This window comes from Schistocerca cancellata, chromosome 1, assembly GCF_023864275.1.
Source record: "Schistocerca cancellata isolate TAMUIC-IGC-003103 chromosome 1, iqSchCanc2.1, whole genome shotgun sequence".
In the NCBI taxonomy this organism is placed as follows: Eukaryota; Metazoa; Arthropoda; class Insecta; order Orthoptera; family Acrididae; genus Schistocerca; species Schistocerca cancellata.
The window spans coordinates 759,895,399-759,915,306 of NC_064626.1; positions in this window are offsets into that span (position 1 = coordinate 759,895,399).

The window sequence follows — 19,908 nt, forward strand, 5'->3', positions numbered from 1 at the left end:
ATACATCCCATGTTTACTAGATATTTTGCTTCGAATGATGATTTTCAATTCGGTAATGGAGGGAAATTTCGGGTGCAAGAATTGTAGAAGGAGACCAATGATTGAATACAGCAAGCAAATTCCGATGGTTGTATATTGCGGTAATCATGTAGAGATGAAGAGGCTTGCACAGGATGGATAAGCTTGGAGAGCCTTCGGACTAAATGCCACAAGAAAAAGCATAGTGGAGATAAAAATGAATTAAGGAACGTTCTGTTATCCAGGTCCATCTAGTCCACTGAAGAGTATCTTCAATGGATTTCTTCGAACTAAAGTATACAGCTGTAAATATAGTTAATCTTAATGTTATAATATTTCATACTCTCTTGAGGAAGTTCTGTTGCACTGCAATTAAATAAACGCGGTCAGTGTGTCGTAAAAGGACCCAGTCATAATTTTGAGTAACTATATGATGAGATAAATGCTCTCCATGAACAAGTCCCCCGTGATGTGTTACCCGTTTGATTATATAAAAGGTTCCATTTGCCGAAACTCTCACTTAGCAACCTGCGTTAATTTTAGTCTCAAATTTTCCTAGATAATGCGGCTGCCTGTGAGGAAGCGTTATCTGATACTGATTGTGCTGCCAACCAGTCAAATCTTGACAAAATATCACCGTTGTGCAAAGGATTGTTATTTATCTGTTAATATGGAAAATGTTATACTTTTTCATATACGGCAGCCATACACTTACTTACGACAAAACGTAGAAGCATAGAAGAATAGTGCCGTAAATCAGAAGATACAGTTCAAAAAGTAGGGAAATAAGGCCCTCAGAAATAAGCAACAATTAAGATAAAGACTAGAACAGTACATTTCGGAAGACAACGTCGAACAGGGAATTAAAGAAAAGTTGAAGTTGTATCAACAACATATGAGTGACTCCATTGCCGAGAAAAGAGAATATTACAACAGCAATGGAATAGTATCTACCGTATAGTGGAAGGAACTCATCAGCAACAATGGCTCAGATTTATTACCAATATAGAGGATGTACACAGCCGACATGGTGTTGCTTCTACAATAATAGAAACTTTACCTCCTTCTATCGAATTTAAGATTGAATCAATAGCTTCAACGCAGAGAAGAGTACCAAAACACAGGAATAATTTACAATGCTGTACAAATTCAGAAAAAAACAAGGATGAAAGAAAGGGATATTCGAGAATTTATATGTAAATTGAGAACTGATGGAATCACTGAAATACATACAAAAATATAATTTCCGCAAGTTTATCAGACATAAATTCATGATTATGGATTATGTAGGCCTTGGGCAACATCTGCGATTACTAAGTTTGTTCAATATTTGTTATAGGAGTGCAAAAATCTGAAGATCGGAAAAAACGATGTAAGAGCTAAAGCTCTCTGGATTAATCATTTCCAATATTGCAAGGATTCTTAGTCCAATATTTTTTTAAGAAAAGGTAATGGAACCACTGATAGTGAAAGACAAATGGGCTTCTGAAAACGTCGTTCTATTACGTTCGTACTATTTAAGATCCAATAGGCCTTCGACAAATGGATGCTATAAAACAGCAAAACGCATTTTTATTTAAGTCGTAAAACAAATTGTGGGGCACAACGCTTAAGAGCTGCTATCCATTTCATCAAATAAGGCAGTTAAAAGTTAAATAATTTTAGATTTGGCAAAAAAGTTAGAAAACATCTTGACTAACAGACGGGCAAGACATGAATGTTACATTTCAACAAAAAATTTTAATGTTTACCTAAGCACCATTTTGCAATGCTGGAAATGTAAATGTATCTAGCTTGACTGGGCTGTTGGGCTCAGCACGCTGCTACGCGCAGATGACAGCTTTATTCACTGAAACTTCTTGGCAGATTAAAACTGTGTGCTGGACCGAGACTCGAACTCGGGAGCTGAAGATGGTAGAGCACTTGCCCGCGAAAGGCAAAGTTCCCGAGTTCGAGTCTCGGTCCGGCACACAGTTTTAACCTGCCAGGAAGTTTCATAACAGCGCACACTCTGCTGCAGAGTGAAAATTTCATTCTGGAAACATCCCCCAGGCTGTTGCTAAGCCATGTCTCTGCAATATCCTTTCTTCCAGGAGTGCCAGTTTTGCAAGGTTCGCAGGAGAGCTACTGTGAAGTTTGGAAGGTAGGAGACGAGATACTGGCAGAAGTAAAACTGTGAGGAGTCGGCGTGAGTCGTGTTTGGGTAGCTCAGTTGGTAGAGCACTTGCCCACGAAAGGCAAAGGTCCCGAGTTCGAGTCTCAGTCCGGCACACAGTTTTAATCCGCCAGGAAGTTTCATAACAGCGCACACTCTACTATAGAGTGAAAATTTCATTCTAGCTTTATTCAGTGTCGATGAAATCATTTTGGTTATCCACCCTCAGTAAAGTATGCGAAGAACATAACGTGAAAATTTCCTCCAAGGAAATGGCATTTATAGAAAAAGTATAAAACACTGTAATTAATCATGAAGGAAGAGAACAAGAAAAAGATTGATAATCTGGGATACGTCATAACTAAATACTACAGTCAAGATACAGCACAAATTAAATAAATTCAGCACCATGAAAAATTACAAAACAATTGAGAAATAAATCATAGAATGGGGCATTAATGAAATTTTATAAGACGATGGCTGTCCTAATTTCTTTATATGGAAGTGATTGTTGGGTCTTTACTAAGAAACAGGAAACAAGAATACAGGCCTGAGAAGTGAGGTTTCTTAAAAAGAGTGCAAGACTCGGCGAGAACAATCAGAGTTATAACTCTGAAACTATAACATCGTGCGACGATTGTTGTAGGGTGTTTGCTTTCGGACGTTTCACCCCGTATACGTCAACGGTCATCTGTTCGATGGAGCATAACACGTGATTGGTCTGAAAAGACCACCTGTCGCCATTTAGTGGACGTCCAGTCGAACAGCATTCAGAATGAGTACATGTCTGCCCATAGGCAGCAACGTGCGGTGTACGGTCATTGAGGAGACACTGTTATCAGTAGTACTCGGAGGCCCTTGGTTCATCTGGACAGTCGGTCTGCTCAAGACTTGCAGGACTATTCTCCCGTACACATCTCCGCAGCCTTCGTTCACCCCTGTCATCTGTCATCCGCGGTGTATTAAAGTTGCTGCGGCGCCGGTTCCGGATAGTGCCAGTTTGCCGTGCACGGTGTTCTTTAACCACGCCAGCACGCGAAGAGTTTACAAAAGTAGCCGTTTCGGAAATGCTTCCACCAGTCACCCGAAAGACATTGATCACGTCCTTCTGGACGTCAGATAAATCGCTCCATTTCTGCGTCCCGAAAAAGACTGCACTGTTTTCCACAGCCCCTCTATACGATTTATATACTTATGTGCTTCCATCTGCCGTCTGTGACTGGCCTCTGTAGTTTCACTAAACGAAAGCCCGGGACGGTGTCAGGTGCCTTTCGGAAATCAGGGAACACTGCATCAGTCCGAGTTCCGAGTCTGCAGCGCTGTGAATCTTATGGAGGAAATAGAGCAAGCTGGGTTTCGCAAGATCTCTTTTTTGCGTAATCTATGGTGTTGTTTTCTTTTTTTTTTTTTTTTACAGAGGAGATTTTCTTTCTACAAATATCACGTAGCACGCGGGCACAAAACATGCTCAATAATTCTACAACAGATCGACTTCAGCAATACAGTCCTATAGTCTGACTTACGACCCTTCTTGAAAATTGGAATGATTTGTGTTTTCCCAGTTGTTGGGTAGTCTTCTGCTGCTACAAGGGGAGCAAGTTCTTCCACACAATCTCAGTAGAATCTTACAAATCCCTGAGCGTAAATAAATGTAACAATGGAACACTTCACAGGGTGGATTAATAGAAGACACAGACAACATCCAACGAAGAGTGGTGCGTTTCGTCACGGGATCGTTTAGTCGGCATGAGAGCGTTACAGACGTACTCAACAAACTCCAATGGCAGACGGTGCAAGAGCTGCGTTATGAATCGGGGAGAGGTTAGCTACTGAGTCAGTATGTTCCGGCAAAAGTCAGACAACATATTACTTCCTCCCATATATTGGTCGAGAAGTGACTGCAACAAGAAAATTAGAGAACTTAAGATTAAGACGGGGGTCTACCGACGATCATTCTTTCGAGGCGCCATTAGCGAATGGAACAGGGAAAGCTGGATCAGATAGTGGTACCAGAACGTCAGCCACAAACTATAAGGTGGCTTACGGGGCATTGATGTTGATATAGATGTAGATCAAACGATTTACGACCTCTACTGACAATATGTAGAATCCATACCGAATTGGACGAATAAGGGACCTCTATTATTTACGAATAATGGCTTAGCGGATTCACACAGAGCATCAAAAGTTGTGGCTGTCACTTAAAAAATAGATTTGACATATTTTGAAAATTACGTATAAATTTCCGAAAAACAGGCGCCTAAAATCTCACGGAAACACGTAATATGTGGACATCCCAAGAACATATTCCAGCAATCTACGAATTACTCCCATTGAGATTCTTAAGATAAAATGAACTAAGAACAGCTGTAAGCAGTTATATTTCCATACCATGGGAAAAATCGTTAATGCATGAAACAATAAAATCCATCCTCTGATATGCAGACTAGATTGCAGTTATGAATACAGGTCCATGTTCAGAAGGGTATGATTCTCGTACTAGAAGTACAAGTACATAGCTAGTTTTCAAAGCCTTCTTAACCAAAGGCAGATCACATCTGTATAACCTGTTACCCTGTGCAAAATGATTTAATGCAGTTATGGTAACTAAAATTCATACTTATTAAGTTTTATGCTTGTAACTGTAACGCACATTCCATTTCCTTCCGACGGCCATAATTGTTCACGTGCGTGTACGTTTCTGTGCTGCATTTTCATTAATATTTATTGTAAACTCTGCCGCCACAACCACCGTTCATTTCACAGGCCGATTAGCCACTCGTGGCTAGTACGTGAAATGTATTCGTAGTTGCGAACCATCGGCTGTATAAGTGAATGACGGAAATGAAAATTTGCGCTGGACTGGGGCTCGAACCCAGATTTCCTGCTTTACGCGCGCGGTCGCCTTAACCGATTTGACTACCCATGCACGGCTCAGGGTCAGAGCCAAACTCCCATATGTCGTCGTTACTCGTACCCTAACTATGTAATTCCCATACAGGGGAGAATATTTTAATTGAAAGTCACTGCCTTGAATCAGCGAATGAATACGATATTGCAGGGCCTATGTTGTTAAGAAGATCGATGCAATATTCCTTCGGAGTTCCCACAGACTTCTCTCTATGCCCATTATACGCGAACCTTTTAATTTCGTTAAACATCTTCATTCATTTTCTAAAGGCTACAGCTTATCGAACCAACCATTCTGGTTTCTCATTTGATACTCTTTAGACTTCTCCGTAATCTCTGCAAATTGTCCTGGTCTCGATGACCTTAAGGCACATTTTTTCAAGCGTCCATTTGGTTCTTTGTCTAATACTTTTTTTTAACAAAGTGTAGTGTCTAACGATGCGTCTAAGCTTCATCTTCCTTCTTTCTGTTTCTCTTATTACTCTTCTGTCCACAGATAATTTCCGTAATGTTTCTACGTTTGTTTTTATTCATGCCGAACTTGTTTTGCTAATTTTTTACAATATCCGTATTTTTTGGCGTAGTCGGGTCTTCTGTTATTTCCCCGAAAACCAAATTGTGCATCATATGATACGTACTGCACATAAATAATTTGGCAAAGAATTACCGTTCATGTGTTTACCTTTCATTTTATTAGCTATTAATATTTATTTTGCAAGAGCAATTCTTCTCTTCACTTAAGTAAAAATCTATTATCTTTCTTTAAAAAAATATTTATTTGGTCTTCTGCTTTTGTATTATACAGCCATCGACAAATAGAAATTCTCTCTCCTAGCAGAACATTCAAATTTACGATTACAATGTTTTAAGATAAAAATATATTCCATAATTTACGTACACTCAGGGAAGTGCATCTAAGACAATCTATAAAACACTACACGCAATTTAATTATACGTATGCCATATTCAATAATCTTGGGTTCTTGATTTCGGGAAACCAATATTGAATCAACTGAATACTGTACGCTTTTCTGTAAAATTATGTTACCTAGAAGATCTCTTGTGATGCTAGTTTATCCGTTGTTACATGGAGACGTCCACACCGTCACGAAATTGTACGATTTGTTTGAATATTCTTAAATCTTCCATTGCTAAAAGAGTTGTGATCATTAAGGAATCCTCTCGCCAACCCTAATGAATAGCTGCTCTAGGAGTAGTTTTTTCCGCAGCCACCATGAACCAAAGCGATTCATGTCCTGCACGTCTCACGTTTCTAATTAAGGGCGTCTTTCATGCCAATTCTGTGAAAATGTTCCCCGAAACAGCCATTGTTAAACATCATGTGCATAACCTTCTTGAAACACTCCTCTTCGTGAACCAGTGTTTTATACGCACTTCCGGACGTTTTTACTTATAATGTCTGCCTTAAGGAGCAACGCTATTTTCCATTCTTCATCCCATCGTATTATTTATTGTCTCTTGAATACAGTGGTTAAGTTTCAATATGCGATCCCCTAACTTTCTTGGTGACACATTATTATTATTATTATTATTATTATTATTATTGTTATGTGATAGTTCATTGCTATAAAGACCACAGAATCCTTTTACCAACACAATTGTAATGGATTTCTGTACGTCTTGTAACCAGACGATCTTCTTAATTGTTTCGTACTTGTTCACAAGCTATCAATTTTTGTTGGTGGTGAAGATCTTCAGATGTGTTTAAAACATCAACAGACGCAAACAAAATCAGCTAGATATCGTCGAACTAACTGCAAATGTGTGGCCTATCTGATTTTGTTTCCAGCTGGTCACCACTGACAGAAATCAATAGCCTGCGCACGAAAAGTTGTTTTGATCATAGACTGGAATAAAAGAAACAAATTCTACTGTTGGGTGTACTCTCCATTTTAGACCTGTGACGGTTCTCACTGTATGTAACAACTGTACTCATTTATCCGTCACGGCTCTTATTTGTGGAGTCCAAGTCTGTTTGCTACGAAACTCCATTTGCAACCTTTTTTAGACGGAGACGCAAAACTGTACGTCCATTTATTTGGGCATTTGTGTCTAGAGGAGATGGCAGCCGTAGTGTCTCTCGGTGGTATTTGTTGTCAGTTCTTTATTAACCGTGATTGAAAATGGACCATGACCATTTCAGATAGGCATCTTACTTCGTACTTTTGTTATAAATTCTTATTTCATCAGCAAATAACAGAAATCTAGTTTCACCGTGCGCCAGTTCGTACAGATCAATAGATCTTCTGTAACTATACGACCCAGGTAACAGCTTTTATTGTAGTTCCAACAGTCTTCGACGCCCAGATATTTATTTGTAGAATTAAGAAAAAGATCGCATTGATCCGTACTATTTACTGGTGTTCAAGACACAGACACACAGGAAAATATCTTCAGTCGTAACATTATGTTTGACAAGTACAAAGATAATATAGTATACACTGATAGTAATTATACCAAAGGCATAGTTTGTTGAGTATGTATTCCTGAATACTATTCATTTATGCGTTGAGCACACCTGAAAAATCAGTGTCTTAGACGGTATGTACCGTATGTGTAAAACATCCATAGATGTTTTCATGTACGAATCAAGCAATATGTATGCGATATCGTAGAGAGGCGAACAACATTTTTAAAAATATCCTAGGAGATTAAAACTGGATCTGGGACCTTTGCCTTTTGCGGGCAGCTCCCGGGTTCGAGTTCCGGTCCCGCTCTCAGTTTTATTCAGCCAGGAAGTTTCAAATCATAGCACACTCCGCTTCAGAGAGAAAATTCATTGTGAAAACACTTTGTTAGAACTTATGAATTATTCATCAATGAGTAGTTCAATACAGCTGAGAAATTTGGCGGAACCACAGCTAACATCCACCGTCAAGTCATACATTGTACAGCTGTTAAAATATTCACAATCACTGTGCTCATAATTTCTCTCTTCAAAATCCGCGAACGGATCTGTTGGCTCGTTTCCTCCATTTTCCTTCAAGACCACTATTAACTTACGGCTGGCACAAGGTCACAATGTCTTGTACAGTTGACACATCTTCCATATATCTTCGGCTCTACTTGGATGATGTATGTACGGCTGTATAAGCTGCGTTGGAAAACGCACCTCCATCCGATTCCTATGTAGCTAGAGTTTTCTGTCTAATTTGATTGTTCTTTATGCTCTAGTTACACCAGCCTCCTTCCTTTTTAGGCCACAGCCCCGTTCTGGGCACTATACAGCACGAGAGATAATGAACAGGGTTAAATTAATGTGAACAACATCCAACTGAATACCGCTAAGATCTTGTGTCGCGGGTTTCATAGCTACAAGGGGCAGCGTATTCCAAATTGCACGAACCTAACAAAGTCAACTTCTACAGGTTTCTAATTACTCTCTAACGCAATGTAGTGTTAGATAATTTTCTGTTGTCATTATTCTGTGCTAAACTGTAGTGTTTACCTCATTTATTTCAATTTTGCTCAGGGATTTAGACAGTAGTAGTAGTAGTAGTAGTAACAGCAGTAGCAATAGCAGCAATAGTAGTAGTGGTGGCGGTGATGGTAGTGGTGGTATAATAACAGCAGTTTATTTGTACGAAGATCATATTTTATAATGATCTTAGAAACGCCATGTTTGTACAGTTTTGAACAAAATGTGTAATTTGTTTACAAATTAATGAGTAATTTTACACATATAAACACAAACAATGAGCTTTAATGTAACACACACTCGTACAGATATAAGCAAAATATAAAAAATATACATAAAATAATCACAAAGCGCATAAACACTAATACGAATATTTATATAGATTGGAAACACTATTAGCAGTAATATACCGCAATGGAAACTCAGTTTTCCATTCAAATTATTCGTTCTTATCTCTTTATTTTCAGCATTTCTCTTTGTGTTCTTTTCTATCCTCATCAAGACGTTGGTTTTCAAAGATACTTGAAAAAATGAAAATGAAAACAGAAGTATTATGACATATAAACTAAAATATATAATGAATAGTTGGGTATTTTGAATCACGTACATATTAATTTTATTTTTGGAAGTTTAGTGCCTAGCTTCTATATACTCTTGAATACTGTATGAAAAGAATAATCGTAAATAATATTTTAGTTGATTTCTAAATAGTGATGTCTTTTACGTTTTTTATGCCGTTTCGGAGCTGCTTCTGCAAAAAGTGATCAACATTTATCGAAATATTGTCAGTTAGATGAAACTGCGTTTGTAGCTCGTGATAATCATTACTACATCTTTCATTATAATTACGTCGGCCTCTTTTCAACAAAGCAGCACAATTTATGTTTACTTGCATGATTGTTCCAAATACGTGTATATATTGTGGGAATACTTAATACATTTAGTTTTGTTAATGAATTGTTACAGGGCTGTCTGTCGTGTTGACAAATCAGCCTCTGCACCTAACTGCTTTTTCTGTAGTTTCACCAATCTTTGAATATGTGTATTTGTAACACAGTTCATTTCTGAATAGTGATATCTTCTTTATTTGTATGCTACTTAGGACGCAATATGACAGATGCAGGTACATCAAGCCACAGTACATTGTTCATAGTGTGTCTACATTTACAGTTCTTAACGTTTTCCTCATTAGTAATGTACTTCCACCTACTTTTAAGCATATTTTATGTGTGCGTCCTCCCATGCAATTTGCCTACCAACAACAACCAGAAATTTGTAACAGTGGATCTCGCTTAGTACTGAGTTCTCAATCTTAAGGCAGATGTCACTTGACGTAGCTGTTTAACTTTCGTTGAATTTATTTTCACTTAATTATGTACTTACTAGAAGTTAGTTAGGTGTCATATTTAGTTCGGAGTATTGGCGGATATCTGATATGGTTTAGGGGTAAGAGCTATAGAAAGGTCGGGGAGAGCTGCTGTAAAGACTGAAGGGACAAAATGAACCTTTGTTTTGTTAGATGATCGGAAATTTCTGCAGGGACTGGAAGCTGAACGTGAACGTAAATAAGTACAACATACTATGTATAAATAGGGGCTGGGAATCACTGGAAACAGTACCTACCGTAAAATACCTAGGAGTGACCATCTAGAGCAATCTAAAGTGTAATAACCATGTAAAACTAATCATAGGAAGAACTGGCGCCAGGCTGAGATTCATTGGGAGAATTGTAAGGGAATGCGATTCACCGGTGAAACTGATAGCTTACTAGACACATGTTCCATAGATTCGTGAATAATTCTTCTCAGTCTGGGATTATTACCAGGATAGATCAATAGAAGAGAAAAAGAAAATTCAGCGATGTCAAGGGATCGTTCAGTCGGCGCGAGAGTACTACGAAGATGATCAACAAACATCAGTGGCAGACGCTGAAGTGACCGGTTATGCATCACGGAGACGTTTGCTGTGGGAATACCAAGAGCGTGCGTCCCAGGGAGATCCGCCCGGCATATTACTTCCTCCCATGTGTTGTTGTTGTTGTTGTTGTTGTTGTTGTGATCTTCAGTCCAAAGACTGATTTGATGCTGCCTTCCATGCTAGTCTCTTCAGCTGTGCGTAACTACCGCAACTTACGAGGGGCGTTCAGTAAATAATGAAACACTTTTTTCGGACAGTTTCGGTTGAAGAAATGTGAACTGTGTTGTGGAACATTGTGGAATGTTCCCGCTTCAGCCCCTTTAGTTTCATGTAGTTCCGATGTAGCCTTCGAAGTAGCGTGTATATCAGAAGTGCGTTCCAAGTACAGAGCTGTCACTGAGTTTCTTTTGGTGCGTAAACCAGAACATAGGCGCTTGCAGAAACTCAACGGAGACTTGGCAGTGAAGAAAAGCACGGCGAGCCGTTGGGCCTGAGGTATTTCATCATCACAAGGTTGCAAAAACCAGTCCGATCTCCCACGTGCCGGCTGGCCGCACACCACTATGACTCCAGCAATGTTGGGACGTGCGGACACCCTCATTCGACGTGATCGATGGATCACAATCAAACACGTCGTTGCTCAGCTGGACGTCTCTGTTGGTGGTGCTGACACACTTGCCTACCAGTTGGAGTACTCAAAGGTGTCTGCCCGCAGAGTCCTTCACAGCCTAACATAAGACCATAAAGAGCAACGAAGGACCACCTGTGCGGAATTGCTTACGCGTTACGAGGCTTATCATCATAATTTTTTATCGAACATCGTCATGGGCGATGAAACATGGGTTCATCACTTGAAACCGAAAACAAAACGGCAATCCATGGAACGGCGCCGCATCACCTCTACTCCGAAGATAAAGTTAATAGCCGCACCTTCAGCCGATAAAGTCATGGCGACGGCCGTCTGGGACTCTGAAGCGGTCAGGAAATTGAAGAAACGACTTCATCGTGTCCGTCGCCACAAAAACACAAACGAACTACTTCTTCTCCACGACAAGCGAGGGCTCACACAAGTCTGGGCACCCGGAGGAACTCACAAAACTTCATTGGACTGTTCTTCCTTATACACCCTACAGTCCGGGTTTCGCACCTCCCGACTTCCATCGGTTTGGCCCAATGAAGGAGGCACTCCGCGGGAAGCAGTACGTGGATGATGGGGAGATTATTGATGCAGCAATATGTTGGCTCCCACGTCGACCTGTAGAGTCGTACCATGCCGGCGTACAGGCTCTCCCAGTAAGGCGGCGTAAGGCCATTGCACTGAATATAGATTGTGTTGAAAAATAGGGTTTTGTAGCCAAACGAGTGGGAAATAATGTGGTGTATTGGAATCCTGTCTAAAACCAACCTGCTTTAAGAAGAAAATGCATTGCATTACTTATTGAATGCCTCTCGTACGTCCATTTTGAGTTTGTTTACTGTAGTCAAGCCTTACTTTCCCTCCTCAATTTTTACCCCTCCCCCTTCCACTCCCCTTCACCCTCCATTAGCAAACAGTCTACTCCTTGATGCCTCAGTATGTATCCTAACAGTCAATTCCTTGTTTTAGTCAAGCTATGCCATAAATTTCATGTCTGCGTAATACGATTCACCACTTCGCTAACTCATTTGTGCAACTGATCTTCAAGAAAAATTCTCCTGTGACATCATATTTCATAATTTTCTGTTTTCTTCTTATCTGAAGTCTCTATCGTTCACATTTCTCTTCCGTACAAGGCTATAATCCACGCAAATACCACCACAAAAGACATCCTGACATTTTAATTTATATTCCATGTTAACAGATTTCTGATTTTCAGAAATAGTTTTCTTGCTATTGACACTTCCCATTTTACACAGTCTCTACTTTATCCATCGTCACTTACTTTGCTGTCCAGGTAACAAACACTTGTATAACTGTTAGTGTCTCATCTCTTAATCTATTCCTTCAACATCATCTGATTTTTGGGCTACATCCCCCCTACCCGTGTTTTTCTCTTTTGATGTTCAGCTTATAACTTCTTTTCGAAATATTGTCCAGTTTGTTCAACTACTCTTTCAAGTCCTGTACCGTTCACGACAAAATTAGAAATAATTGATACCCCTCAAAGTCTTTACTTTTTCTCCCCAAACTATTCTTTTCCCACTTCAAATTTGTCGTTGGTTTCCTTTACTACCTGTTCCCTTTGAAGATTTAATATTGAAACCCATCTATCTATCTCAGTCCTTCCTCGACTACTATGATACTTCCCTGTCTCGTCCTTCGAATATTATAACTACAGTCTGTATAAGCTGTAGACAATCTTTTGCTCCCTGTATTTCATCACTGCTCGCGGATTTCAATGAGTACTTTCCAATCAAGAGTGTCAAAATATTTCGCAAAATAAACTTAGGTAACTTTTTTCTACCTACCGAGCGAGATTTCGCAGTGGTTATCACACTGGCCTCGCATTCGGGATGACGACCGATCAACTAAGCGTCCGACCATTTAAATTTAGTTTTTCCGTATTTCTCTAAATTGCTCCAGGCAAATGCCAGCATAGTTCCTTTGAAAGGGGAAGGTCTATTTCCTTCCCCACAATTTCGTAATCCGAGCTTGTGCTGTGTGTAATGACATCGGTGTCGACAATACGTTAAACCCACATCTTCCATCCTTTCTTCCTTTCTTCAATCTGTCTTTTAACGGAAGTCATAAGGTTAATATTGCCTGCCATATTCGTCTCGCCATGACATTGTAATTCTGTCAGAGACAGCAAAGAACCTGGAAGAGCAGCTGAACGGAATAGGCAGTGTCTTGAAAGGAGGATATAAGATGAACATCAACAAAAGCAAAACGAGGATAATGGAATGTAGTCGAATTAAATCGGGTGATGCTGATGTAATTAGATTAGGAAATGAGACGCTTAAAGTAGTAAATGAGTTTTGCTATTTGGGGAGCAAAATAACTTATGATGGTCGAAGTAGAGAGGATATAAAATGTAGACTGGCAATGGCAAGGAAAGCGTTTCTGAAGAAGAGAAATTTGTTAACATCGAGTATAGATTTTAGTGTCAGGAAGTCGTTTCTGAAAGTATTTGTATGGAGTCTAGCCATGTATGGAAGTGAAACATGGACGATAAATAGTTTGGACAAGAAGTGAATAGAAGCTTCGAAATGTGGTGCTACAGAAGAATGCTGAAGATTAGATGGGTAGATCACATAACTAACGAGGAGGTATTGAATAGAACTGGGGATACTAGGAGTTTGTGGCATAACTTGACTAGAAGAAGGGACCGGTTGGTAGGACATGTTCTGAGGCATCAAGGGATCACCAATTTAGCATTGGAGGGCATCGTGGAGGGTAAAAATCGCAGAGGGAGACCAAGAGATGAATACACTAAGCAGATTCAGAAGGATGTAGGTTGCAGTAGGTACTGGGAAATGAAGAAGCTTGCACGGGATAGAGTAGCATGGAGAGCAGCATCAAACCAGTCTCTGGACTGAAGACCACAACAATTCGTCTCGCGATGAGATCACAACGAGGTATCAAAGTAATTAGAGCTCGTAGGGGGTTTAACGACAGTCATTCTTCCCACGCACCAGAGAGGGGGATCGGGCTGTTTTTAACCTCCATACGTACCTTTCGTCACTCACAGTTAGGTGGCTGGCGCGATATAGAGTAGATATTAAGACTGTTTGTCAAGAAACTATAATGTACGGTTAACTATGCTGATAACTGCAGTCATACGGGGGCGGCAATGGTGAGAAGTGTTACAAGGCGACAGCGGCGGGAGCGGGCAGTAGCGGCCTTGCCCGCCGGCTCCGCGAGCAGACGAACGGGCAGCTGCGAAGACGGTGCTACGTCGCCTCGCGATCCCTCCTGCTGCGGCGGCTGTTTTTAGCCTCGCCAGGAGGCCGGCATCGCAGAGCACAGCACAGCACAGCACAGGGCCGTACACACCCGCCGCTGCACACTCTCAGCCAGCGCCCTTGGCCTCGCTTACGTGTCTCCGCCTCCGCTCCCAGAATATTACTGCACGCCGCCCGTCCTCCGACGTAACAAACCGTGCTCTCTACGGCCCTTCAGTACACTGCGCTAGCTGCTGGCGGCGCGAGACACCCTGCCTTCCTGGTCCCCCTGGCCGATACAGACTCCGCCAACGGGTTACTCAGTAACACGGAGGGCGGCTCCGCATTGCGTAGAATACAGTTACGTTTTACATTATCCCCAGCAATTTTCACAACTGCTCTGCCATGAAGTCTTTCTTTCACGTTATGTATTCTTGACACGGATTTTTTTTTTTTTGTAGCTATTACACTAGATTATTTGTAAGTTAGTACGAAAAGCCGCGAGTACAGCTACTTCTACATCTATAGGGGAGAAATGCTTAAACTGTACCAGTTTTGAGTTTTATTATAACCTGAACCAGTGGTCTTCAAGCTGAGGCACTCGGGTGGCATGCGGCCCGAATCTAGTAGTGGTGCGGTCAGCTGTTCTCATCCGTATTTTATAATAATATGCATCTAGCAACATACGCATCTAACAGCCAGATCCAAAACGTCAACTAACTTGAAAAGTATGTACACAGGGTAAAACTTTGTAAGAAAATTTTATTTTGAACCAGAGATGGTCATATGTAGTATCGACTGTGTACTAGCGTCGCTGCTCAACAGCTATCGTTGGTTCGAGGTGTCATGGGTAATGCGTTAGAGTAACTTTAGATGGAGAGGTGTATGGAGGAGTCTCAGGTGTAAAGAAGCGTTGTATCTGATGTGTGCTCGATATATACTTACTCGCTACGGGCAGTAATGATTTTTATTTGCAAGATACCATACTGGAAATAATTAAGGTAAAGAAAGTTGTTTTGTTACCAAAAGTGATGATTGAGACAATGTATAGCACATACATCCAATGATTTTTTAAAACTGATTGTTAATGTGCAATCAGTTTATTGTGTGTTAATTGTGAGCATTATTAATTTTCAGAGACTCAAAATATAAGTTTTAAAGTTAGTGTCATTTTGTTACTTACCACAAATCAATCCCAGTTGCAAGATCCATGTTGTTTTTCATTAACTATTTTGCTCAAGAAGTTATTGTCTGTCATATTCGATGTAATTAAAACGTATGTTAAGCAACAGCCTTGCACAATAGCTGTATGCTAACTATACAATTTGAAGTACTAACAGAGAGCAGTGCGAAGAGGGTTACCATTGCGCAGATAAAGGTAAGAAATTTTATTATTTCAGGGGTAGCATTCATTAAACACAGAGATCATTATTTTCAAATTGATCATGTTTTGTTTTATTACCACGGCCTATTACAAATCAATAGTATTGCATCAGATTCAGTTATTTTTTACGTAAATTCATGCAGTTTTGGTTTGGAGTAAAATTATTGACAGTTTACAGTCTTGTAGTCACTAAAGTTCAGTACTGGGCAAAGCGCATAAGCGACGAGATAAAATACACGTTCGCATGTCATTCCCATTCTAACAGATGTGCTACAGGCTACTGTCAGTTACGTTACTACAAATGTACATGTTTCAAGATTTAAGAACTTCTTAGAAGTATAGTTTTCCTGATTACTAAAAAACAATAATACAGAAATGGTAATATGCTTAATTTTCTTCAATGTTGGTGAATTCGGCCGTGAGCTAAATAATGTTGGTCGCTTACTTCAGGTGTTGAGGGGTCGGGAGCATGATCACTGCAGGGTTAGAGGATGTGAGAATGGAAATGTTTTATTGTTTCTCTTCCAGTACTTACAACTCTCGGGCGTGCATGACTCGTACCAATGAGTTGCTATGGTATAAATTCTGACATGGAAGTAACAAGGATTCGTAAAAGCGCATAACAGAGGCGGCCATCTTCAAATGCGGTTCATATTTATAGTAAGGAATATTAAATTAAATTAAGGGTGTTGTAATACAACACAACGAGTATAATAAAAAATATATGCAAAACATTTCCTAAACATTTATGATCGTGGCTCATAATGCATTTAAATGTAAGTACAATTACTGCTATTATTCAGTTAGTCATCTGCTCAAATAGACAACGCAACAACATTTCGTCTGGCAATTATAGTGTCCCAACTTTGGGCTCGCTGAGAATGGCGGCAATGTGAAACAGAACAGTCGATACAATATGTTCCGAATGGTGCCAACTTTTAACGATCAGTTGGCTGTCGTCCAACTTAGGCAGCTTTACTATACAGGGTGGAGAAAAATTGTATCTCGAAATTTTAACCCTAGATAGCTGATGCCAGTAGGAACTAAAATTACTGATGTTGTGTAGGTCGACAACGCATCATTTTGAAGCTATGGAAACTTGGCGCCACGCTCTCCGATTGGCTGTGAGATTGCCCTGTTGCCGTTCGCCGGTTGACGCGGCCAATCAGAGCGATTGGTGCCAAGTTTCCGTAGTTTAAAAATTCAACTCCAGGATGTGGTCTACATATGCGATTTAAAGAATGAAAACTCTTGGGGATATCAACACACTACACTTAATTTTCTAAACGTTAGCAAGTGGTACAAATAAGAAATCTGGTTTCTTAATTTGTACCAGTGGGTGCATAAATTGTACCACATTTAAAAAGTATGTCCCTGATATTAAAGATATGTTTAACAAAATGTTCCACATTTTAGTTCTTACGTCGCTATTTGCAGGCATTTCAATATAACTTTTTCTCTCCTTTCCCCGCCATTGCACATTTTGTATGAATTCACATTTTGCCATTTCATGCGTCTGATCGTTTCTTCCGTCAGAGTTTCCTCGCGGCGCCCGCAGTACCACTCAACTGTTTTACCAATGAGTTTCTGTGAGTGTTTCCCCAAAAAGTCTCCAAAACACTTCCTTCTCATCGGTGGAACCATACGTCTACATTTCTTCTCCATTACCTCGGTTAGCTTTTTTTGTATGGGCTGTTCGACAGGGCACAGAGTCCGTGTACTAGGCCCTGATACTTTGCTTGGATCTTTCATGATTGCCGTCGGATTAGAGATATTTCTTAGGTTAACAGCTTAAGATCATTCTATTCTTCAAAGCGCATTTGCTCTAGTAATATGTCACATGTGGCCTCGTTAATGTATCTTGTTTTTTGTTGATATATTTCGACTAACCACGAAGAGAAGGATGAGATATGAGAAGAGTGTTTTCGCAATCCATTTAATTCCACTTTTACTGTATTTGTATGGATAGCAAATGAAGCTGAAACTCCAAAACCAGTGCTTGTTTTCTTACCGATACTGTTCCGTGTTCGTTACATTTTCAGCTTTCAACTCGTATGCTCAATATTTTTAATGTTCCCTTTTGCAAAAAACTTACATACGTGTTCTCTGTCGCTTCATGAACGTGTGCAATGTAGAAAGAAGTAAGGTATGTTGTTGTACCTTGTGCATACCAACAAAGTGAAAATTATTGAAACCTCAAAGAAACAGAACTGGATAGAGATATACCTCCATGCGGACGCAGAATAGGGTTCTTGTTTTATTATATTGTCAGTGCATTAGTCTCACTTCACTTTACACTTCTTCTCACTTTGAAAACTTACCTATGATGCGTCACTCAGTGTGTGGTCCATAATAGCAGTTTATAGAGTAAATAAACGATATAATTTTTTAAAACAAGTTTCAGCCCAACCATAAATCAGAAACGCAAAAGAAAATATTGCTCCAACGGCTCCACTTATGAATGAAATGTGATTCCCTTAAACTTCAGATTACGACTGGATCGATTAGTAGCCCCCTAAAAAATGCAAACTGGCATTTTTGATGAAACAACTACGCCTCCACACAATCGAAGCACCAGATGTTGTTCCGGATACGGCAAGGAAAGTCGGTAGATATCACCAACGGTCGAAACTGGGCATGGCCACGCACGAGATGCGCGACTGTATCTTGTTGGTCCCGAGCATGTCAGAGGCCCACGGGAAAAACAGGCCGTGGTGCGTAAGTCACACCACATAACACGGGGGGGGGGTCTTACGGGTGCCAGCAGCCGTCTCCAGCGGGAAGCGAGTTACTGTTTCGGACGAGTTTAATTCTTGACTGTGTGTTTGAATGCTTTCAAGTTCTCGATAGAACACGACAGAATTAAGACCGTTGGTGGGTAGCTTTTCAAATAAACACTGATTTCCCGTGGGCTCTGCACTGAGACGAGGGTTCGCGAAGTTCGTTACAGGACTCACGTATCTCGTTGACCCCGGGGCACATCACGGGGGAGTATTACCGCGGTGAACGGTGAACTATGGTGGTATAAATGCGGTGGACGTAATGTTCTGGGCTACGAAAGATGGCGGACGTCTGCTTCAAGTTTATGAAGTAATGATAACTCCCTACATTTTTTTTATCTCCATGATTATACTACACGGTGTCATGTGGTCAGTATCTGATAATAATCATTCTTGTATTCCTTTTCTTTTTTCGCCTAAATTGCATCTATGTTGCATGTGCGTATCTTTTTTCAACGAGAGATGGTTCAAATGGCTCTGAGCACTATGGGACTTAACATCTGTGGTCATCAGTCCCCTAGAACTTAGAACTACTTAAACCTAACTAACCTAAGGACATCACACACACCCATGCCCGAGGCAGAATTCGAACCTGCGACCGTAGCGGTCACGCGGTTCCAGACTGAAGCGCCTAAACCGCACGGCCACACCGGCCGGCCAACGAGAGATGTCATGGCTTCTTATTTGTGCACAGAATCTGATAGAGACCGGCCGGTTTCATTAGATACACACTTTTCGTTTTTCAAGTTTCTTTTTTAAATAGCTATGGTTTTGCTTACATAGAAGAAGCAGACACGTACTATTGCTCTCTCGGCGATCAGACTGGCAAACTTCAATACTAAATATCTCGGAAATGGCGCAACATATCGAAATTTTTTCTTAATAATTATTTCGCAGCAGAATCTCCCCTGTAACCAAGCTTTTCAGACTGTTTCTGACCACCCTGTATAAAATCTACAACACAGACATTAACCTTTTCAGACCCTCTGGCTACAACTGTGTACATTTTTACTCTGTCTTCGCTGCAACAAAAGTATTTTTTCCCAATGGAAACCTGAGATACACATTTGTGAATGTTTAACCATTTCATCCTGCGCAAGCGCTTCCAACTGTTGGGCATCGCTATGAAAATATCAGAAAGTCAATGCTCCATTGTGCAGCATGTTTGTAACGCCACGTAGCGCTCTGTATGAAAACCACTGACGGTGCTGTGTGCAGTCTGTGGCTGGCTGGACTCATTGTTGGAATACTCGCTTGTGTAGTGCTGGGCAGTTGGAGGCGAACAGCGCATAGCGTTGGGCAGTTGGAGGTGAGCCGCCAGCAGTGGTGGATGTGGGGAGAGAGATGCCAGAGTTTTGAGAACGGACGATCTGGACGTGTGTCCGTCAGAAAAAGGAAATTTGTAAGACTGATATATTATGACTTTTGAACACTATAAGGT